This window comes from Scyliorhinus torazame, chromosome 15 (genome assembly GCF_047496885.1).
Source record: "Scyliorhinus torazame isolate Kashiwa2021f chromosome 15, sScyTor2.1, whole genome shotgun sequence".
NCBI classification, from domain to species: Eukaryota; Metazoa; Chordata; class Chondrichthyes; order Carcharhiniformes; family Scyliorhinidae; genus Scyliorhinus; species Scyliorhinus torazame.
Window position 1 is genome coordinate 107986935 of NC_092721.1, and position 24629 is coordinate 108011563.

Sequence of the window (24629 nt, forward strand, 5' to 3'; positions counted from 1 at the left end):
AGACGATTAACTTAAGCATCATGAAATAAATTGTCAAAAAATAAATGTTAAGTAATACCTACTAGTTACAACTTCAAAAGTGCATTAATAGGCAATCATGTAATATTGCTTGCTCTGATACCATGAACCCTAGTTCCATAATGTTACCGGCATGGATATTATATTCAACACCAGAACTTTAGTTCACTACAAACAATAAATATTTTAGTTTCCCAATGAACAAACTATTTATATAGTTGAATACAGATCAATATGTTCATCATGTATTCATAGTTCCAATCCAATCATAGAATTATTTTGAACCAAATATTTTCCCATTCAATTCCTTTGTACAGAATTTCTGATCATTGATGCATGACAATTAAATGCCAATGTTTATTTGAGCTATGTTTGTTTGATGTCCCCTATCATTTCTAACTTCAGTACTTAGCAAACTAATCCACCACCAGACCAATCTTGTTTCTGATGTGTGATTTCTGCTTTAAAAAATGTTTTAGATTGAAATTATGGAATGAAAATTTGAGGTACAAGGGCTGAAATAAGTTATAGTTTGAAGATATTTGGATTAAAGAGTTACATATGTTTTCAAAGCCTACCAGAATTTTACCTCCCCGTAGTATTTGGATGATTGTTAATTGCTTGTAGAATTTAAAAAAGAAAGCCTTTTAAGTAGTGCAGTGTGAGCCTGCAATGCTTGAAACACAACCCTGAGAAACAGCAGGTACATAGGGGGTGAATTTCTGTGGGTTTCTCCTGTTCACCTGCGATAAATGTGTTTGCAGAAATCCCAGAAAAACACCACAGAAACTAATGGTGACAACATTCAGTACAGTCCATCAGCTTTAGCTGAGAGTATTAACCTTTATTATGCCAATAAGACAGGAAAAGAAATAGGTGCGTTAAAACTCGATTCTTTTTTGCTTTCTATAAAATGGATTTTCTGGTGAACCAAAAAACTGGCTGCTACAAGTCACATGACGACAGGATTGGGCGCTAGTTTTGGAAAGTACCAGCAGGTGCTTCAAGAACAAAATCCTCCTCTCATCACTGTGGCATCTCAAACCCAATTGTGGGAACATTATAAGCATGCAACCAGGGGACTCAGATCAAAACTCGTTATGTCTGCAGAGCTATTAACAGGCCCATCTCACACCTGGGATTCTCCATGTCAATTTCAAAAGTGGGCCACTGAGTGGACAATAGATGTCATTTGCATCTTGATAAGCTTACACCTTCAGCAGAGTCAGAGGGTCTGCCTAGACAATGGCTTCCTGATACAAGGACATCCGTATAGATGTTAACTCTTTCAAAAAGCTAATGGCTGGGGCATTATCAGTTGTGAAGCCAAAAGCCATTTGCAGACAATGGATAAAGATCCCTTTATACATCATTGTGGAGAAATGGTCACTCGAGTGACCATTTTGAAATCTCTATATTCCATTGAGAACCGAGAAACCCTCAGATTGCTCTTTTAAAAACAACTGGAAAGACCTCCAGCAATCCAGCGAACCAAGCAGTCAGTCACCAACTCTGGTTGAGTTTCAAAGTTTCTGATCACCACCTGTCAGGCAGTCTAAACACACGTGAATCATTCTGCAACATACTTCATTCCAAGGGTTTTTTTGTTTGCTGCTACCAACCAGGAACTCACCTGGACTGGGCCCTGAAAGAAACATTCTTACGCCTTTGACTTGTACTTTGGAAATCACGTGAAATAATATTCATATCTGTTGCTCTTTTATTATTGTTGCCTGGGGTTGTAAATTGTCCTATTTTCTGTCCCGCTGCTTACTGTATATATGTGTGCATGCAAAAGGCTCTGAATATACTCCAATCACCCCCCCCCCCCCTCCCTCCCCCACCCTGTTTAGCTAAGATGAAATAAACAGAACTGGTGTTTGAATTAAAAAATATCTCATGTGAGGAAATATTCCTGGATCATCTCCCAGAAATTATATTGCTTCTCAGAATGGAAAATAATTTTACAACAACTTGCAGTAAAAGCACTACTTTTAACACAGAAGAAGAATGTTCACTGGCTTTGCAAGAATTGTTGAATTTCTTTGAGTGCAGGTGGACTGTATCCATGTGGCCATTTGTACTCCTGCAAAAACAAAGCCATTGGTTACAATAGAAAGGGTCGCTATTGTTTAAATGTGATCTTAGGTACTACACTTCTGCGACATTAGGTACTACACTATGCTAGCCATGCTAAGTATCGTGGCAGCTCCTTGGAGTTTGCATCAGTCCACTCTCCTACACAAATGTCAGGCTAGCTGCTTGATGGCAAGGACTAACCTCCAAACCATTGGTTCATTACTTCTGTCAAGGTCACAGGCACAGATGAACAGCATACGTACAATGAGAGGCACATAAGAACTAGAAATCTCTCTGAGCAGACCATCCAGCATCTCATTTAAAATATCTCAATCGAGGCCGAGACAGAGTGAAGATTTCCACTAGTAGGAGAAACTAGAATCTGACTGAAGGGACAATCCTTTAAAACAGAGATGAGGAGGAACTTCTTCAGCCACAGGGTGATGAATCTGTGGAACTCATTGCCACAGAAGGCTACGGAATCAAAGTCCAAGTCACTGAGTGTATTTAAGACAGAGATAGATAGGTTCTTAATTAATAAGGGGATCAAGGATTATAAGGAGAAGGCAGGAGAATGGGGGAGAGAAACATATCAGACATGATTGAATGGCAGAGCAGACTCGATGGGCCGAATGGCCTAATTATGCTCCTATGTCTTATGGTCTAATAGATCCAGAGACATATTTCAATGTAGTCAAGATTTGTTACTGCATGCTGACAAGTACACCCCTCTAAAGGTTGGTAAGGGGAGGCAAGCACTGGGAGTCATAAGAACAGGAAAGAAGTATGGACTCAGTCCTGGGATAAGAAACTTTTGGGTAAATTGTGCCTTTCCCATTGGAGTTTAGCAGAATGAGAGTTGATCTTGTTGAAAATATTAGATCCTGAGTGATGTGTTGGATACTCTGAATCTGTGGAGACTGTGTTTACCTTAGCAGTAACATAAACAGGTTACCAACACTTGTAATAGTACAGCTCTATTTTATTTAACTAAGAGCTGTGAAACATACTTGCACTGTGGGTCGACACTATGTTAGATTGACTGAAGACCTATGTCTAACCTGACCAGCCTATACTGCTAGCACATGGTGGATGTTTGTGCTACTGACTGTGGGCTCTGTCTGTCTCAGAGGCTGCATCCCGAATGAGCGGGAAAACTAGTGCCCTCTGTCTTTATAGTGACCGTGCCCTAACTGGTGATTGGCTGCTGTGTTGTGTGTGCTGATTGGTCTTGCAGTGTGTCAGTCAGTGTGTGTCTCTGCACCATCATATACTGATATGTATATTATGACATCCCCCCCTTTCTAAAACAAATGTGTGTTCGTGGCCATAAATAGTGTAGTGTGCGAATGTTCCTAACTATGTATGGCACATGCGAGCATATTTACAGGAATATGTACAGAAACTCTAAGATATTTACATTGGAAGGTGTCCAGTGCAGATGGACAGCATGCAACACAAAATATAACTTTAACAACAGTATGTACAAACCAGTGAGTTAATCAAACAGGGTAACGAAACAATCAGTTCATGAGTTCAAAGAGTCCATGAATTCAGGCAGTTCATAAATTCAGTCTCTGAGGTGGGCGACGAATTCTAGTTGACCACCTCAAGGGTGGGTCAGGGGCCACCTGTTCTGGAATGGGCGGGACTGTGTCAGACTCAGAGGGTGGCAGAGCGAAAGGGAGATCTGCAAAGTCCGTGATGGGTTCATTGTGACGGCGAGGCAGGACATTATGATCTGGTGGCGAGCGAGGAAGGAGTCATAGTGCCCGCCTATTTCGGCGAAGAAGAGAGCTGTCTTGTAGACGAAACAAAAATGACCTGGGGGCCACTTGTCTGAGCACCACAGCGGTGGCGGACCAACCACTATCGGGAAGTTGGACACGGACCTCGTCATCAGGAGCCAGAGCAGGGAGATCCGTGGCACGGGCGTCGTACGCCGATTTGTGTTGGGCCTGAGCCAACTGCATTCGATGAAGGACCGGAAGGTTGTCTAAGTCCGGGACATGAATGGCCGGCACCGTCGTCCACAGCGTGCGATTCATCAACAATTGAGCCAGTGACAGGCCGGTGGACAATGGAACTGATCTGTAAGCAAGCAAAGCGAGGTAAAAATCGGAATCTGCATCGGCCGCCTTGCACAGGAGTCGTTTGACAATGTGCACCCCCTTTTCAGCTTTGCCATTGGATTGGGGGTAATGGGGACTGGACGTGACATGTGTGAAGTTGTATCGTTTGGCAAAATTGGACCACTCCTGACTGGCAAAATACGGGCCATTGTCAGACATGACCATGAACGGGATGCCATAACGAGCGAAGGTTTCCTTGCACGCACGAATTACCACAGTTGAGGTGAGGTCGTGTAGCCTAACTACCTCTGGGTAGTTTGAGAAATAGTCCACTATGAGGATGTAGTCCCGGCCAAGTGCATGGAACAGGTCCATGCCCACTTTGGTCCAGGGGGTCGTGACCAACTCATGGGGTTGCAAGGTCTCCCTTGGCTGAGCAGACTGGAAACGCTGGCATGTTGGGCATTTAAGAACGGTGTTGGCAATGTCCTCGTTGATTCCAGGCCAGTACACTGCCTCACGGGCCCGTCGGCGGCATTTCTCCACTCCCAGGTGGTCCTCATGGAGCTGCTCAAGGGCGAGGTTCCGCATGCTGTACGGAATGACGATCCTGTCCAGCTTTAGTAGAATTCCATCTACCACCGCCAGGTCATCTTTAATGTTACAGAATTGAGGGCATTGGTCCTTGAGCCACCCGTCTGTCAGGTGGCGCATGACACGTTGGAGCAGGGGATCGTTGACCGTCTCACGACGAATATGGATGAGTTGTTCGTCTGTGGCGGGCAGATTGGATGCGGCAAATGCCACCTGAGCATCAATTTGGCACACGAAGCCCGCTGGGTCGCAGGGTGTGATGACAGATCGGGAGAGTGCATCGGCGACGATGAGCTCCTTCAGTTCCCGCCATTCTTGTTAGTGGGTGGGGAGCCATTGGAACTCGGTCATCTTCTTCACCATGTTCCTGAGAGCCGTGGTGTGGGAGGCGAGGTTAGGGATGAATTTCCCCAGGAAATTCACCATGCCCAGGAAGCGGAGGACCGCCTTCTTGTCCTCCGGTGTCTTCATGGACTTAATGGTAGATACCTTGTCAGCATCCGGCTGCACGCCAAACTGTGAAATGTGGTCTCCGAGGAATTTAAGTTCTGTTTGACCAAAGGAGCATTTGGCCCTGTTGAGGCGGAGGCCATGCTCATGGATTCGTCGGAAGACGCGTTGGAGGTGATTAATGTGCTCCTGTGGGGTGGTAGATCAGACGATGATGTTGTCCACATACACGCGAACCCCTTCGATACCTTCCACCATATGCTCCATTATTCTGTGGAACACTTCCGATGCAGAAATGATGCCAAACGGCATCCGGTTGTAGCAATATCGGCCAAATGGGGTGTTAAAGGTGCAGAGCTTCCGACTGGATGTGTCGACTTGGATCTTCCAGAATCCCTCGTATGCGTCTAGCTTGGTGACAAATTTGGCACGAGCCATCGTGCAGGTGAGTTCTTCGTGCTTTGGAATGGGATAGTGTTCTCTCATAATATTGCGGTTGAGGTCCTTGGGATCAATACATATGCGTAATTCGCCAGATGATTTTTTTCACGCAAACGATAGAGTTGACCCAGTCAGTCGATTCTGTAACTTTCGAAATTACGCCCTGGTCCTGGAGGTCCTGCAGCTGCTGCTTGAGGCGGTCCTTGAGGGGTGCTGGTACCCTGTGAGGTGCGTGCACCACAGGCGTGGAATTTGGTTTTAACAAGATTTTATAAGTGTATGGGAGTGTGCCCATGCCCTCGAATACACCATGGTATCAGGTGATGATGGCGTTCAGCTGTGTTCGAAAGTCAGCGTCCTGAGATGCGGAAGCATCAGCGGGTGACAGGGAGTGAACCCTTTGGACAAGGTTTAGAAGTTTGCACGCCTGAGCACCAAGCAGGGAGGCTTTAGTGGATCCCACTATTTCGAATGGCAGGTTAGCCTTTGATGACCGGTGCAAAGCTTCAAGCTGGCAAGAGCCACTGGCAGCAATGGCGTTACCATTATAGTCCAGAAGCTGGCAGGCGGATGGCAGGATGGTTGGCTTGACATGGAGGCTTTTGAGGTCAGACCGCGTAATGAGGTTGGCTGAAGCGCCAGTGTCCAGGCGGAATCAGATGCGGGATCGGTTGACCGACACCGCTCGTCATCCGGATCAATGCTGAATATTGGGAGAGACTTGGCTTTTGCTTTCTGGTGCATCTTGTGTTTGGTGATGATGCCCACCCGAAATGGTGCTTTAAGGTCCTTGGTGTCAAGGTCCGAAATCAAGTCGGAGTCAGAATCGGTGACCGGTGGCTGGATGGTTCGGACATCCCTGCATGGGTGGTTGGCGCGACGAGAGGTAGTAGGTTGAGCAGACCTGCATTGGGCTGCATAGTGGCCAAGCTTGCCACATTGGAGACAGCGTCGGGATTTTGCAGGACATTGCTGCTTTAAGTGGGAGGAGCCACAGTTGCCACACATCGTGACATCAGAACGTTCGGTACGCCACTGCACATGCGCGGTGCGGTTGTATGTAGTGCGCGCCTGCGCAGTGCGGTGGTCGGCCTCGCCGTCCCCTCGGTCAGTGTGCGCATGCGCGGGAGCCCGCGAAAAGCGCGTGAAATGGCCACACTCATCCAGGCTTAGGCCCTGGAGTTGTTTGATGGCTTGCACCCGCTCTGCCTCGTGGGGACCTTGCCACGCCGTTTCAGCTGCTTGAATGTGCGAGTATCGGTTAGTGACGTGTTCATGCAGAATGCAGGTCCCGATGGCTGTCGCAAGGGTGAGCTGTTTAACCTTGAGGAGCTGCTGGCGTAGGGGGTCCGATTGCACACCAAAAACGATTTGGTCACGGATCATGGAGTCGGAGGTGGGGCCGTAATTACAGGACTGCGCGAGGATGCGAAGGTGGGTGAGGAAAGATAGAAAAGGTTCATCCTTACCCTGAAGACGCTGTTGAAAGACATAGCGCTCAAAACTTTCATTTACCTCGATGTCACAGTGACTGTCGAATTTGAGCAGGACTGTCTTGAACTTGGACTTGTCTTCACCTTCAGCGAAAGTGAGAGTTGAAGATATGGATGGCATGGTCCCCGGCCATGGAAAGGAAGAGAGCAATCTTCCTGCCGTCTGAAGCAGCTTCCAGGTCTGTAGCTTCGAGGTGTAGCTGGAATCGTTGTTTAAAGATTTTCCAGTTCGCACAGAGGTTGCCGGTGATGCAGAGTGGTGGGGGAGGGCGTACGCTGTCGATACTACCGGATGGCTGATTGCTGGTCGAAGGCAGATCACTTGAAGGTAGGTCTATTAAACTTGAACATCACATACTGGTACCATGATGTGTTGGGTACTCTGGATCTGTGGAGACTGCGTTTACCTTAGCAGTAACATAGACAGGCTACCAACACTTGTAATAGTACAACTCTATTTTATTTAACATACTTGCACTGTGGGTTGACACTATATTAGATTGACTGAAGACCTATGCCTAACCTGACCAGCCTATACTGCTAGCACATGGTGGATGTTTGTGCTACTGACTGCGGGCTCTGTCTGTCTCAGAGGCTGCATCCCAAATGAGTGGGAAAACTAGTGCCCTCTGTCTTTATAGTGACCGTGCCCTAACTGGTGATTGGCTGCTGTGTTGTGTGTGCTGATTGGTCTTGCAGTGTGTCAGTCAGTGTGTGTCTCTGCACCATCATATACTGATGTGTATAATATGACACTGAGGGGATATGATAGGGTAGATACCGAGAGTATGGTTCTGTAGCGCACAAAGACTCCGTGAGATGAATAGAGTGAAGTCGATGAGGCTTTATTAAGCGTGTCTGTTCCCCCGCAGCTCGATAGTAGAATGGCCTGCGGGGGAGGACTCCGGCTTCTTATACTCCGCCTTCAGGGCGGAGCTAGAGGTCAATGGCCAACCAGGACCCGGGATCTGTCAGCCAATGACATTAGGGCTTCCAGTCCCACATGACCCCTAATACATACTACCACATTCACCCCTTGTCAAAAATGAACCCGGCGGGGTGATGCTTCGTATGGTGGTAAGGGTTTACAGGGCTGGTCCTGGGAGGAAAACATTCACATAGCAATACAGTATTGTACAATTTTGTCCTGTTTCAACTATTTACAGAAGGCATCGGGAGAAAAGCAAAATGTTCTTGTGAAAAGTCCATATATTGATTTAGATCGACGCCACGAGTCGGTCGGGCGGTCTGGTCGTCCGTGTCGATCGCCTCGGCCCCGGTGGTGGTGGTGGTGGTTGTACCGGTGTTGTCGTCTCCGGGAGCCTTACGGTTTCAGCTTGGGCTTTATTCTTGGTCGGGCCTGAGGGGAGGGGAACCGATCCTCCTGGGAAGGGGGCGGTCGCGGGGTGCGGCGGTGGCAGGAAGGGGGGGGGTTGGGTGAATGGTGTCGGGGGGGGTGTGTGTTGCCGGCGGGCGCCAGATCCCGCAGGGAGACCGTGTCCTGTCGGCCGTCGGGGTACTCCACGTAAGCGTACTGCGGGTTCGCGTGGAGGAGGTGAACCCTTTCGACCAACGGGTCCGCCTTGTGTGCCCGCACATGCTTTCGGAGCAAGATTGGTCCTGGGGCCGCCAGCCAGGTCGGCAGCGACGTTCCAGAGGAGGACCTCCTAGGGAAGACAAGGAGACGCTCATGAGGCGTTTGATTAGTGCTCGTACATAATAGCGACCGGATGGAGTGGAGAGCGTCCGGGAGGACCTCCTGCCACCGGGAAACTGGGAGGTCCCTGGACCGTAGGGCCAGTAGGACAGTCTTCCAGACCGTGCCGTTCTCCCTCTCTACTTGCCCGTTCCCCCGGGGGTTGTAGCTGGTCGTCCTGCTTGAGGCTATGCCCTTGCTGAGCAGGAACTGGCGCAGCTCGTCACTCATGAAAGAGGACCCCCTGTCGCTGTGGATGTATGCGGGGCAACCGAACAGTGTGAAGATGGTGTTCAGGGCTTTAATGACTGTGGCCGCGGTCATGTCAGAGCAGAGAATGGCGGGAGTATTCGTCCACCACATTAAGAAAGTATGTGTTGCGGTCGGTGGAGGGGAGGGGCCCTTTGAAATCGAGACTAAGGCGTTCAAAGGGGCGGGAAGCCTTAATCAGGTGCGCACCATCCGGCCTGAAAAAATGCGGTTTGCATTCCGCGCAGATGTGGCAGTCCCTTGTGACTGTACGGACCTCCTCTAAAGAGTATGGGAGATTGCAGGACTTGATAAAGTGGAAAAACCAAGTGACCCCAGGGTGGCAGAGGTCCTCGTGGAGGGTTTGGAGGCGGTTAATTTGTGCGTTGGCACATGTGCCGCGGGATAGGGCATCGGACGGCTCGTTCAGCTTTCCGGGACGATACAAAATCTCGTAGTTGAAGGTGGAGAGCTCGATCCTCCACCTTAAGATCTTGTCGTTTTTGATTTTGCCCCGCCGTGCATTATCGAACATGAAGGCTACCGACCGTTGGTCGGTGAGGAGAGTGAATCTCCTGCCGGCCAGGTAATGCCTCCAATGTCGTACAGCTTCCACTATGGCTTGGGCTTCCTTTTCCACTGAGGAGTGGCGGATTTCTGAAACGTGGAGGGTCCGGGAGAAAAAGGCCACGGGTCTGCCCGCTTGGTTAAGTGTGGCCGCTAGAGCTACGTCGGAGGCGTCGCTCTCGACCTGGAAGGGGAGGGACTCGTCGATGGCGCGCATCGTGGCCTTTGCGATATCCGCTTTGATGCGGCTGAAGGCCTGGCAAGCCTCTGTCGACAGAGGGAAGGCCGTGGTCTGTATTAGGGGGCGGGCCTTGTCTGCGTACTGGGGGACCCACTGGGCGTAGTATGAAAAAAACCCCAGGCAGCGTTTCAGGGCTTTTGGGCATTGCGGGAGGGGAAATTCCATGAGGGGGCGCATACGTTCGGGGTCGGGGCCTATTATCCCATTGCGCACTACGTAGCCCAGAATGGCTAGCTGGTTGGTGCTAAAAACGCACTTGTCCTCGTTGTACGTGAGGTTCAAGGCTTTGGCGGTCTGGAGGAATTTTTGGAGGTTGGCGTCGTGGTCCTGCTGGTCGTGGCCGCAGATGGTTACATTGTCGAGATATGGGAACGTGGCCTGCAACCCATGTTGATCAACCATTCGGTCCATCTCCCGTTGGAAGACCGAGACCCCGTTTGTGACGCCAAATGGGACCCTTAGGAAATGGTATAATCGCCCGTCTGCCTCGAAGGCTGTGTACTTGCGGTCACTTGGGCGGATGGGGAGCTGATGGTAGGCGGACTTGAGGTCCACGGTGGAGAAGACTTTATATTGGGCAATCCGATTGACCATGTCGGATATGCGGGGGAGAGGGTACGCGTCTAGTTGTGTGTACCTGTTGATGGTCTGGCTATAGTCTATGACCATCCTTTGTTTCTCCCCTGTCTTCACTACTACCACCTGTGCTCTCCAGGGACTATTGCTGGCCTGGATTATGCCTTCCTTTAGTAGCCGCTGGACTTCGGACCGAATGAAGGTCCGGTCCTGGGCGCTGTACCGTCTGCTCCTAGTGGCGACGGGTTTGCAATCCGGGGTGAGGTTCGCAAACAAGGACGGGGTTGCACCTTGAGGGTTGCGAGGCCGCAGATAGTGAGTGGGGGTATTGGGCCGCCGAATTTGAACGTAAGGCTCTGTAGATTGCACTGGAAATCTAATCCCAGTAAAGTGGGGGGGCAGAGTTGGGGAAGGACGTTTAGTTTGTAGTTTTTGAACTCCCTCCCCTGCACCGTTAGGGTAACTATGCAGAAACCTTGGATCTGTACGGAGTGGGATCCTGCAGCTAGGGAAATCTTTTGTGCGCTGGGATAGGTGGTCAAGGAACAGCGTCTTACCGTGTCGGGGTGGATAAAGCTCTCCGTGCTCCCGGAGTCGACTAGGCATGGTGTCTCGTTTATTAGCACCGTTGTCGTCGTCGTCTGGAGTGTCCGGGGCCGAGCTTGATCGAGCGTAATTGAAGCGAGACGTGGTTGTAGTAGTGGAGTGGGGTCCGTTGTTGCCATCCAAGATGGCGTCGGTGATGAACAAAATGGCTGCCCCCATACATCGCACATGGCTGGGGGGTCACAAGATGGCGGCGGGGGTGGACAAAATGGCCGCCCCCATGCGTCGTACAGGTCTGGGGTGGTCCAAGATGGCGGCGCCCTTCCTCCCCTCGTGGTGGCCGGGACCCAAAATGGCGGCGCCTGCGGGTCGCACATGGGGCGCTGGGGGGGTTGGGGAGCGTTAGGACCGCGTGGGGCTCCCTCATCTCTGGGGACAGCGGTGGTCGGGACCCAAGTTGGTAGCGCCGGCGGGTCAGACGTGGGGCGCGGAGGGGGGGTTTGGGGGCGTTAGAGACGCGCAGAACTCCCTCTTCTCCGGGGAGAGCGGTGGTCGGGACCCAAAGTGGAAGCGCCGGCGGGTCATACGTGGGGACGGGGGGGGGGGGGGGGGGTGTTGGGGAGCGTAAGCGGCGTGCAGGGCTCCCTGTTCTCCCAGGACCGCGGTGGTCGGGACCCAGAGCGGCTGCGCCTGCGGGTCGTACATGGGGCGCTGGGGGGGTTGGGGAGCGTAAACGGCTTGCAGTGCTCCCTGTTCTCCCGGGACAGCGGCGACCTCGCGGGACCGGCACACAACCGCGAAATGGCCCTTTTTCCCGCAGCTCTTGCAGATCGCTGCGCGGGCCGGGCAGCGCTGCCTGGGGGTGTTTCGCCTGGCCGCAGAAATAGCAGCGGGCGCCCCGGTGCGACTTGCCGTTTGGACCGCGCAAGCCTGTGGGGTGTCCGGGGGGGGTTTGTCACGACGGGTACGTAATGGGCTGCCGCGCGGTCGGGGCCGTAGGCGCGGGTATTACGCGCGGCCACGTCTAGGCCTCTGAGAGTCCTAGCGACTCTCTTTCTAGAAGTCTTTGCCGGATTTGGGAGGAATTCATACCTGCCACAAAATCATCGCGCATTAACATGTCCGTGTGTTCATTTGCGTTCACCGAAGGGCAGCTGCAGGCTCGTCCCAAAATCAGCAGCGCGGCGTAGAATTCGTCCATCGATTCTCCGGGACCTTGCCGTCTCGTCGCGAGCTGGTAGCGAGCGTAGATTTGGTTAACTGGGCGGACATAGAGACTTTTCAGTGCTGCGAACGCCGTCTGGAAACCCTCCACGTCTTCGATGAGGGAGAAAATCTCCGTGCTCACCCTCGAGTGCAGGATCTGTAGTTTTTGGTCTTCTGTGACCCGGCCGGTGGCCGTTCTGAGGTAGGCCTCGAAACAAGTCTGCCAGTGCTTGAAGGCTGCTGCCGCGTTCACTGCGTGGGGGCTGATCCTCAGGCATTCCGGGATGATCCTGAGCTGCATAGTCCTTTTTAGGCACGCTTAATAAATTGTAGTGCACAAAGACTCCGTGAGACGAATAGAGTGAAGTCGATGAGGCTTTATTAAGCGTGTCTGTTCCCCCGCAGCTCGATAGTAGAATGGCCTGCGGGGGAGGACTCCGGCTTCTTATACTCCGCCTTCAGGGCGGAGCTAGAGGTCAACGGCCAACCAGGACCCGGGATCTGTCAGCCAATGACATTAGGGCTTCCAGTCCCACATGACCCCTAATACATACTACCACAGGTTCCACTTGTGGAAGAGACTAAAACCAGATGGCACATGCTGAATAAAAAGTTCTACCATTTAAAAAGAGATGAGGAGATTTTGTTTTCATTTTTAAGGGACATTGGTGTGTGGAAATCTCTTCGTCATAAAGCAGTGGAAGTTGGGTCATTGAATTTATTCAAGAAACATTTAGACAGATTATTGACAGGCAAGGGAGTCAAGGGTTATGGGGGGCAGACAACAAAGCAGAGTTGAGACAGAACCAGATCAACCACGATCTATTGAATGATGGAACAGACTCCAAAAGGTGAATGGCCTTTTCCACTCCTATGTTTCTATGCCCTATGAGTGTAACATAAGGCTGAGGCTATAGAGGATCAGCAGGGCTCAGTGGCACTGTGTAAGATTTTAGGAACAATGCATTGATTAAAGATGTTCAGGAACATTCCCTCCCTTCTCCAATACACCAACAAACACTCTGTCGTGTTGAGCACAGTAAGATAACACGGGCTGCAACTGGATGCAGCTTTACCCGAGAGATACTCCACACCTTGAAGTTAGTTCAATATGATTTATTGAACCTGTCACACAGTTAGCTTAATCCTCTGTGAGTTCAATTCTCTGCTAACCTAGTGTGGTTAATCTGTCTGACTGAACCAGACTAGCTCTTAGCCACGTGCTGTAGGAGTTATATGGTATGTACACCCTGACTCACACTGTAGATGTCACCAGTGGAAATAGGCGGAGTGTGACTGCCTCGTGCCTTTTATAATGGGAAACCACCTCCAAGTGTTCTGCCTGCTGATTGGTTATGTCCTGTTCTCTGTATTCATTAGCTGCCTGTTTGTATCTTATTATGTGAATGTCTGCATATCATGACACACTCCACTGACATCACCCAGTCCTCTGAATGCCCTCAATTTGGTTTTGCCCTTATGTAACTAAGAATATCAAGACAAACAGCAATTCAAGATTTTTTTACAATCCTAAGATCCTTAAATACTCTTCATTTGACAATTGCGTATACTGCACATAAAGACTTAAAAATCACTCATGTCCAAAACCCAAAATCCTGCTTTGTTTGCTCACTTATGTGTTTTTATATTCTGCATGTCTGTGGCCTTTTTCATTCATTGACAGGTTGTGGATGTCGCTGGCTGGGCCAGCATTTATTGCCCATCCCTAATTGCCCTTCAGAAGGTGATAGTGAGTTGCCTTCTTGAATCGCTGAAATGGCCCTGGCTGAACCCAAACTGAGTATCGATGAGCAGATTTTTGTTGAGCAAAAGTCACCTGACAGCAAAGTCCACGACACCTTCCATCTCTTTGCTGATGTTTGAGAGTAGACGAATAGGGTAGTAATTGGCTGAATGTGATTTGTCCATTTTTGGGTAGATCTTAGTGTTGTAACTGGACTAGAGTGGCTTGACCAAAGGCATGGCTATTCCTGGAACACAAGCAGTATGGTGGACAGTGATTAGCACTGCTGCCTCACAGCACCAGGGTCCCAGGTTCAATTCCAGTCTTGTGTGACTGTTTGGAGTCTGCACGTTCTCCCCGTGTCTGTGTGGATTTCCTCCGGGTGCACTGGTTTCCTCCCACAGTCCTAAGAGATACAGGTTAAGTGGATTGGTCATGCTAAATCGCCCTTCAGTGCCCAAAGATTTGCAAGTTAGGTGGGGCTGTGGGGTCATGCAGCTAGGGCCGAGAAGTGGGTTGCTTTTTCAGAGGTTTGGTGCAGATTTGGTGGGCCGTATGGCATCTTTCTGCACTGTAGGAAGTCTGTGGTTCTATGGTTTCAAGCCTTCAGTAGTTAAGCCAGGAAGCTGCCCTTAGCTTTTTCTGTATCAGCTATTTCATGATATCATGTGGGTTGAATTGAATTGGCTAAAGACTGACATCTGTGATGCTGCGGACCTTAGAATTGGGCCAACCTTGGATCATTCACTTGACATTTGTTGCTGAAGGTGGTTGCAAATGCTTCAGTATTTCATTTTGCTGTGAGGTTCTGGGCTCCTCATCGTTGAGGATGAGGAGTTTCATCGAGTTTCTTCCTCTGGTTTGTTTAATTATCCACCGCCATTCCTAATGGATGTGACAATACTGTAGAGCTTTGAACTAATGCATTGATTGTGGGATTGCTTAGCTTTGTCTAGACCACGCTACTTCTGCTGTATAACATGCATATAGTCCTGTGTAGTAACTTCACCAGGTTGGCCTTAATTTTTGGTATGTCTGGTGCTGTATCTGATGTGCTCTCCTGCACTCTTCATTGAACCAAGGTTAGTCCCCCAGCTTGATAGCAATGGTATGCCAGGTCATGAAATTACAGAGTGTGGTGGAAGATTAATCTGCTCTGTGGATGGCCGACTGCATCTCACATTTATCACAGTAGCAATGCCACAAAACACAATAAAGGGTGTTCTATGTGTGAAGGCAGATCTTTTTCTCAACATGGATAGTGGTCACTCCGACCAATGCTGTCATGGGCAAATGCATTTGCTACAGGTAGATTGCTGAGGGTCAGGTCAAGTAAGATTTTTCCTCATGTTGGTTCTCTCACTACCTGCCATAGGCCCTGTGTTACAAATATAAAGTTTGTAAGATTATGTGTTAGGTCTGCCTTTTTATTCAAGATTAAAATGGAAGGATGAAGCAGTGATTTCATGTGACCATTCTGAATTCTTCCTGACAGCAAGCTTGGGTGGTTTAGTTATTAATGGTTAAGCAGGAGGGTGGGGATAGGTAGTGCAGTTGTCTTACTGGGAAAAAGATGCATGATCTTCATACCTGTAAACAAAAACCAGCACTGTTGTGCTGATGGGTAGCGTCTCCAAGTCTCACAGGGAGGTGTGACGACTGTCAGGTTTTTAAAAGTATTATGCTGTAACCTGTCCATTTAATTGCAAGGTAGAATAGAGTTTGGGATCAGAGGATAGCTAATCAGCATTTCTACCTGGATACAAGGCCCTGTGATTCTTGAAGATAGGCTTTGAAAGGGGATGGATCCATAAAAAGCCATTGTAGTATTGGCTTTTTTGAAATATCCCTGAACCTCACAGACAAATCAGTCAGCAAGAATCTGAGAGAGAAAAAATTCAGAGAGATAGAGGCAACTTATCTTTAATGTTCCCCACACAGAATATGAGTGGGACATCACACTTGAATTGAGGAGACCAGTGTAAGATTTTTAGGTTCTAACCATATTGCTAATAAGAAGCTAACATCTTAGAAACTAAGAAACATTATTAAGAACCAGCATAACTTTGTTAGATAGTCTTCTTTTATAATAGTAAAGTGGGAAAACATGCCAATGGGCAATGTATAGAAGAGGTGATGATGTTGAGTTAATAAAATAATGACAAGCAACATTACCAGGACCTTTAAAGTAGTTTCACAACTGAACGTTTTGACAGTACATTCTCATTAAAATTAAGTTGTTAGAACCCATCAAATCCAACATCAGGTTCATAAGGATTTAACTGAGATTGGTAGATTTGCCTAGTTTGGCTAAAGGGTGGAATCGCCAAGGTAACCTTTGCTGTGAAAGTTAATTCAGGGGTTCAAGCCTATCCATTTGGAAAAGGCAAAAGGGAGCAAGCCATCAGGAACAGAGAATAGCTTTGGACTGCTTCCTGGAGAAGAAGTGTTCATTTAATAGACAGAGTTCTGTACAATAGTGGTGGGATAATTTGATGATGTTAAATAGCCGATCTTTATTTCTCTGTAGTTTAGAGCATAAGTTGCCAACTGAATGGTGTTTAGGCAATGTTGAGTGTGATTCTCCGGCCTCCCAGCCGCTTGTTCCCTGGTGACGGGAGGCAGCGCATTGTTCGCTGGTGGTGGGAATCTCTGCTCCCATTGCTGTCAGTGGGAATTCCCATTGACGCCACTCCACGCTGTGCTACTGGCAGAACCTGAGGATCCCATCGCCAGCGTACGGCTAGAATTACTTTCTGTTGTTTTTTATAGTAAATGGCATAAAACTAGAAAGCTTTGTCATGGGATCCTTTCAGTTAGCCAGTGGAAATTTGAATATATTTTTAAAATTATCAATCTCTGTAGGAATTATAACACCGGTCTGGTGGATACCTCCTCCCGTCTCGGCCAGTTTGGTCACTAGCGGTGCTACCCAACCGCTCTTCGTAATGGCTTTTACTACCCTCGGTCCAAATACTGTGCAACGTGGAGGAGCACTAATTAAACAGATGAGGAGGCTGCTGGGTGGTAATCAGCAGGCGATTTCCTTGTCAGTCTTGGACCTGATGGGATAAGATTTCATGGGGCCTACAGTCAGTATTGGGGACTTTCAGGACCACTTCTGACTGTATACCACTGTGCCACTACCTCTGCTGTTGGGACAAGATATGCCCAGGCATAGCAATTGAGATGGCTGGCACATTAGTAGAGGGGACTAAAACGTGGTCAAAGTGGTAGGTGTTAAGGGTATACTACCGATACATTCAATATTTTTATAGCCTCTCTGTTTCTACACTTACGTGACTAGTTGGAAAGTGTGTCTTCTATGTTATAGAAGTGAGTTCACGGAATGGCTCAGCACTCAGTTTACTTCATTTCTTGTTAGTGATTAAATGGTTCAGACTGATTATTCCAAATGACATTGAATAAATAGGTATACATATTGAATCGCTGTAAAGAAAGCACACAAAGTATTTGTTACTTTTTGTGAACAGTGGAAAAAAAATGACCTTCACAGTCTTTGAGTGTTTTATTAAAATGTATCACCATAATATGACATTCTGACTGCTGCAAAATGTTGGCTCAAACTTCGTTCATTGTCTGATTTACTTGCTTAAGACTAGAAAGAATAAAATGCTGTGACGCCCTGTCCATCTGTCTACATTTGAGTGGGTGTGTAACTGAGGATGTGTGCATGCATGTCTTTAACTGAAACAGATAACAGTTATAATATTTCACCCACATTGGTGAAATTCAGTGACCTGATAAATGAACACAATAAAATCTGGAGCTCAAATTTGAAACTTCTGATTTTAGGGGAAGACAATGTATTTAAATTTAATATTTGCTAATACTGTACCCTGCCTGTTCATCATAGACAAAGAGTCATATGAAATTAGAAAGGGGGTCGGAGAAGAATTTGGCTACATCATTAGTTTTGCAGCAGCTTAGTTCGCAGCTGGAAAGGCTATCGTGTATTTCAAGGGCGTATATTGGGTGGATGCTTTCAAGGATCTGACTGAGTGGCTGACACCTATTTCCTGTGCAATTGAAGACAACCTTTTTTTATTGTTCCATCATTCATGTGATGTGGGTGTTGCTGGCAAAGCCAACATTTGTTACTCATCCCTAATTATCCTTGGGAAGGTGATGGAAGGGCGTCTTCTTGAACCATTGCAACCATGCGGTATGTATACACCCATAGTGCTGTTAGAAAGATTGTTTCAGGATTTTGATCCAGCGACAGCGAAAAATTGGTGATATCCTTCCAAGTCAGGATAGTGTGTAGCTTGAAGGGGATCTCGCAGCTGGTGGAGTTCCCTTGCAACAGATGCACTTGCCCCTCTAGTGATCGAGGTCACAGGTTTGGAAGGTGCTGTTGAAGGAGCCTTGGTGGGTTGCTGCATAGCATCTTTATGTCACTGTGCCTGGTGGGGGCGGGAATTAGTTCTTAAGGTGGTGAATATGGTATCGATCCAGAGGACTGCTTTGTCCTGGATGGTGTTGAGCTTCTTCAGCCTTGCTGAAGTTACACTCATCCAGGCTGGTGGAGGGTATTCCATCAAACCCGTGACTTGTCCCTTGTTGATGATTAGGCTTTAACAAGTCAAGAGGTGAGTTACTCGCCACAGAATTCCCAGCCTCTGACTTAATCTGATAGCCACAGTGTTTATATGGCTGGTCCGGTTCAGTTCCTGGTCAATGGCAACCCCCAAGATGTTAATAATGGGAGTTTCAGCAATGGGAGTGCCATTCAATGTCAAGGGAGATGATTAGATTCACTCTGGCTTGCAGTACCATGCATATGCAATACAAGGTTACCAGACTTATGCATTTTTTTACTAAAAGGACGCTTTATGCGCGTAAGTTCTTGGTAGATGTTTATTACCCATTTGTTCAAAGATATAAAAATGGAAATCATGTTGAACTTCTTCCTGTCACTTACATGTGCCATCATTACTTTTAGGATAACACATATTTTCTGCCCCATTCTTTCTCCAAACAGTAAATGCCTAAAATGTTACCTTTATAGAACAAGAAATTGTTTGCCTTAGCTGCAGAGATTCCTCGATTTACAAGAGTGTCTAGAGACCTGGCTGTGGAGTTTAATGCAAGCAATTTGCTCCTGTCTTGTTTTCAGAGAATTGGAGGGATCAGCATATTTTTGCCAATTGGATATATTGATCTCCAATCCTGGCTGTCCAATTCACACCCTGTTATATCCTGGGAGTGGAGTCTCACAAAAACTAGCCTTATATACTTCACAACAGCTTACACTATTCTCAAATATCAGGTCTGTTAATTATAAATTCATTTGGTTCACAGTCAGCAACTGTACACATTTTAAACTTATTTCAGTTTGTAAGTGGTACTACTTGATGAAAGCTCAGACAGGAAATATTAATCTAATTTGGTAGTTCAAGTATTTTCTGGAATTGGTTGAAAGGCAGTTTATTATTGCAATTGTGTATTATGGAACCGCAACAGAATGATTTCAGATTTTCAGCATCCATAGTATTTTGCTTTTATTATGGTGAATTGCCCTATCAGAGAGCCACCACGAACACTATAGGTCAAATGGTCTCCTTCTGTTCTGGAGTCACAGAGTCAGACTTCCTCTTTTACTTATTAGACAATATTTCACTCTTATTGATGTGGTAAGGAGCTGTCAATCATAGCAAGAGCGTTTATAAACATTGCAGTTAGCATCAAAGTAGGGTAATTGAGATGCATTCAGGTGCGAAGGGAAATAAAATAAACATACCTTCTAAGCAGCTGTGTCTGGACATTTAAAATTGTCGATCACTGGCTAGTGCAATGTATTGCTGTATCAAATTGAATGGAAGTTTTCCTTTTGAAAGGCTGTCAAGGGATTTGAAGCCCTTTGAAGTGTACTTGGCTTTGGAGGAAGCCTCTGATACTTGTAACAAGTGCTGCTTTGAACACTTTTGTCTGAGGCAGCAGATGTTAGGCGGAAATGCAATGATTCATCACTCTACTGCCTGGACTGCTCTGCAGCTTTCAGGCAGGGTCTCTGATAGGGGTCTCTGTTGGGGGTCTTTGATGGGAGTCTCTGATGGGGATCATGGATGAGGATCTCTGATGGGGGGTCTGTGAGGGGGGGGTTCTGATGGGGGACGGTTTGGGGGGATCATGTCACCCTCATGGGTGCGTGCGGTGGGGGAGGACCCCACTGTCTGGGCTTGTTGCTCTGACATTTCAACCTAAAGGGAACATGTTGGATCTGTACTCTCCCCATTTTCTTTTTGAACGCACCCCATTGCTCTTCCGTAGATTTTCTAAAAATAAACTGTTCCCAGTCTGCTTTGGCCAGATTCTGCTTTCTTTTAATAAAATCTGCCTTCCCCAAACCCAAAACTGTTTTTTGAAGATCGTCTTTTTCCTCTTCCATAACAAACTTAAATTGTAATATGTTGTGAATCGCTATCACTAAATGCTCCTCCACTGCCACCTCAAACATCTGTCCAGCTTCGCTTCCCAGAATTAGATCTTGCATTACGCCATCCCTTGTTGAGCCATCAACATTTATGTTGACATAAAAAGCTCTCTTGAAAATATTTCAATAAATCTGCCTCCTCTAAACTCTTTACACTGTGACAATCCCAATTAATGTTGGGAGATGAATTGTCCAAACATCTGCTCCTCTATTGCTTGCTGACTGTTTGGGGGCATATAATACACTCCCAGCAGCGTGACTGCTTCCTTGTTATTTCTAGGCTCTACCCACAAAGCCTCATTTGAAGACTCTTCCAGGATATCATCCTTCATGACTGCAGTAACTGACTCCTTAATTAATATGCAACTTCACTTTTACCCCCTTCCCTGGCTCGCCTGAAGATTCTCCACCCTAGAATGTTGAGTTGCCAGTCCTGCCGCTCCCACAACCACGTCCCTGTGATAGCAACAATATCACAATTCCACATGTCAATCCACCCACTTAACTCACCAGATTTCTGTAATACACCTAGCATTAAAGTAGAGGCCATCCAAGTTTGCCTTAGTCCCTTGGAACTCAACATGGCTTAACTCTTGGTTCTTTTACTGTGTCCCAATTGTACGAATGCTCCGTGTACTCTCTGTAATGTAACACTTCTGTAATTTGTGACTAGAGTAGAAATATGTCTCAGGTAGTAGCACAAAACAGAAAATATCGCATACACCCTGCCCAATATTCAGTCTATTAAAGTCATTGGAGTGCTGCTTTGGGTTGCACTAGATTGCTTACATTGGAGTTTGGTTACTGAGTGAGTTCAGTGAAGAGGAAACAAGGTATTCCTTTCCTTTCCTACCCTTGGCAAGTCGGACCTGGTGAGTATTTCTACTGTCCTCAATATTCTCTAAACTAAAGGAAATAAAAGTAAAGGGAGTAATTTAAGGGTAAATCATGGCAGGGCAGCTTGACCTTATGGGATGCTTCTCCTGTGCAATGTAGGAAGTCAGGAACACTTCCAGTATCCAAGGCACTCACAGGCACAGGACTTGTCTCCAGCTTCAGCTGCTCAAAATCTGGGTTTCGGAGCTGGAAAATATAAAATAATTCGGCAGGGAGTGAGGAATACCCTCGGCCCATTTTCCTCTCTAACAGATTTTCCATTGAGGACACTGATGGGAGAGATGGTTTCTCAGGGGAAAGCAGCAAGAGCCAGATTGCACCGTGAGTGGCTCAGCTGCACTGAGCAGCGAGGGTGGGGGTTTTGGGTGGGAGTGGGGGAAGCGGGGGGCGGGGGGGGGGGGGTTGGTGCCATAGGAGATTCTACTGTGAGGGGAACATATAGATATTTCCTTCCCAGTGTCAAGATCAAGGATGCCACTGAACAGCAGCTGCAGGACATTCGGAAGGGGAAGGGTGAACAGTCAGAGGGCATATCAGTACCAACAATGTAGGTAAAAAAAGGGATGAGATCCTGAAAGCAGAAAATACAGAGCTGTGATTATTCCCAGTGCCATGTTGTATTTTTAATTCATTGGATCAGCATTTATTGCTCATCCCTAATTGCCTACCATTTCAGAGGGCATTGGAAAATCGCCACATTGCTATGGACCTGGAGCCACATGTAGGTAAAGACAGCAGATTTCACCCCAAAGGACATTAGTTGACCAGATGGGGTTTTATGACAATAGACAATGGTTTTATGGTCATCGTTAAACTTTTATTTTTTTATTTCACCATCTGCCACGGTGGGATTTGAACCCGGGTCTGCAGATCATGCCCTGGGTCTCTGGATTACATGTCTAGTGACTATTCCACTACCTCCCCTTAGCAGGACCAGTAATCAAATAGACCAGATGAATGCATAGCTGGAGATATGGTGTAGGAGGGACGAACTTAGATTAATGTAGCATTGGAGCCGAATCTGGGGAAGATGGAACCTACACAAACTGGGCGGGTTGCACGCCAATCGGACTGGGACCAATATCCTCATAGGGGTATTTGTTAGCATTGTTGGGAGGGTTTAAACTAGAGTGGCATGGTTGGAAACCTGAGTGGAAAAAGAGGCAAACAAAGAACAAAATGAAAGACAGAAAAGTAGAAAGCAAAAGTGGACGGCAGAGGAAACCAGGGCCAGCAGCAATTAGGGCCATAGTACATAAATCGATGCCAAAAATGTTTCACAAAAACAAGTCTAAATGCACTGTATCGGAATGCACAGAACATTGACAATAAGGTAGACAAATTAACAATGCGAACGGATATAAACATCTCCAATATGATTGTGATTATTGGGATTTGGCTATAGGGTGACCAAGGCTGGGAACTGAGTATCTAAGGATACTTGATATTTAGAAAGGACAGGCAAAAAACAAAAGGAGATGGGATGGTGTTGTTGGTTTAGGATGAAATCAGTGCAACAGTCAGAGAGAATATTGGCTCAGAAAATCTACATGTAGAATTAGTCTTAAGAAATAACAGGGGGAAGAAAACATTAGTGGGAGTTGGCTATTGGCCTCCAAATAGTAGTGCTAAGGGAGGGGATGGCATTGACAGGAAATTAGAGAGGCATATAACAGGGATATGACATAATCTACTGGGCAAACCAAATTAACAACAAAACTGTGGTGAATTAATTCCTGGAGTGTGTACAAAATGGTTATTTAGACTAATGTGCCGAGGATCCAACTCAGGAACAGGCTATCCTAGATTTGGTATTAGAACATAGAACATAGAACGATACAGCGCAGTACAGGCCCTTCAGCCCACGATGTTGCACCGAAACAAAAGCCATCTAACCTACACTATGCCATTATCATCCATATGTTTATCCAATAAACTTTTAAATGCCCTCAATGTTGGCGAGTTCACTACTGTAGCAAGGTATTGTGCAATGAGAAGCGGTGAATTAATAATCTAGTTGGGCTGGGACCTTTGGGCAGAGTTTTTCAAAATGCAGGTCATGACATGGGGATGGTCACTGGCAGATGTTGGGAGGGTCACGGAGCGATCGGTCACGGCATTCCCGATCGCAGGAGAATGCCCAACAGCCGTGATCACATTTTAAGAGTGCTCACCATGATTTCCGGCAGCAGCATGGCTTTGAATAGTGGGGATGAAGAGTTTACATGGACCCTGCACAACCACCCCCCCCCCCCCATCTGAGGCCCGTCTGAGGCGGAGATGAAGGTGATTGAGGCCCGTCATGACCTCCAGGCCAAGGTCTCCAAACTGATGGGTCATTACCTGCTGAAAGGATACACAATGCTGACATACAAGAAATAGAAAAAAAACTACTGGGTCACCTGTCAGGAGCTGGATTCTAACATTGACAAGGAAAATTCCACTTTTGGTCCTGTCAAGTGTAGGAGTGACGTTTTCAATGGCCACGAGAAGCCGCTCCCCTCCCACTCCACTCCGGATATTTCCACTGATGCCAGGGCTGCACGCCCTTTTCATGAACTCCCTGAACCAGCCCCTCCCCATGCTGAGGGAGACACAAACCCCTCCCTGCCCACAGGGGGAGACCTGCGGGTCTTCACCCTCAGGGAGGCCAAGCAAGCCTGCCGACAGAAGCTGGCTGGGCCAGCAGTGAGTTGGAGCGGACCTCGTCTGTAGAGTACAGCTCTCAGCTCTGCACCTTGATCAGGAACTGCGTCAACTCCCTGCAGAACCTGAGGTAGCTGATGTAGTTCCACACAATGAGGGCAGGGGGAGCGTTGAGGGATGGGGATGGTCTCTGTTCAGGGCTTTGTCTCCATCGCAGTGGATCCGCCCTGAATACAATAGTGCATTCCACAGCAGAACTGCAGGAGGCACAGTTCTCTCTTACATTGGCTCCGGCACATCCTCCAAGTGCAAGAGAATCAAATGTAATCTTTCCAAGTTTGCTGATGACACATAATTTGGTGGGAATGTGAGTGGTGAGGAGGATGTTAAGAGGCTTCAAGGTGATTTATGCAAGTTGAGTGAAATACATGGCAGATGTGGTATAATGTAGATAAAGGTGAAGTTATCCACTTCAGACAGAGAAAAGGAATGGCAGAGAATTATTTAAATGGTGATAGATTTGGAAATGTTGATGTATAAAGAGACCCAAGTGTCCTCGTGCACCAGTCACTTAAAGCAAGCATGTAGGTGCTGCAAGCAGTTCAGAAGGCAAATGGTATGATGGTCTTCATTGCAAGAGGACGGGAGTACAGGAGC

General features: G+C 47.4%; 1 pseudogene; it reads left to right on the forward strand.

The window, feature by feature from the left end:
* The first annotated feature begins 770 nt into the window (after positions 1-770).
* Positions 771-24106, forward strand: LOC140391323 (protein ZNRD2-like; annotated as a pseudogene).
* Positions 24107-24629: the final 523 nt, after the last annotated feature.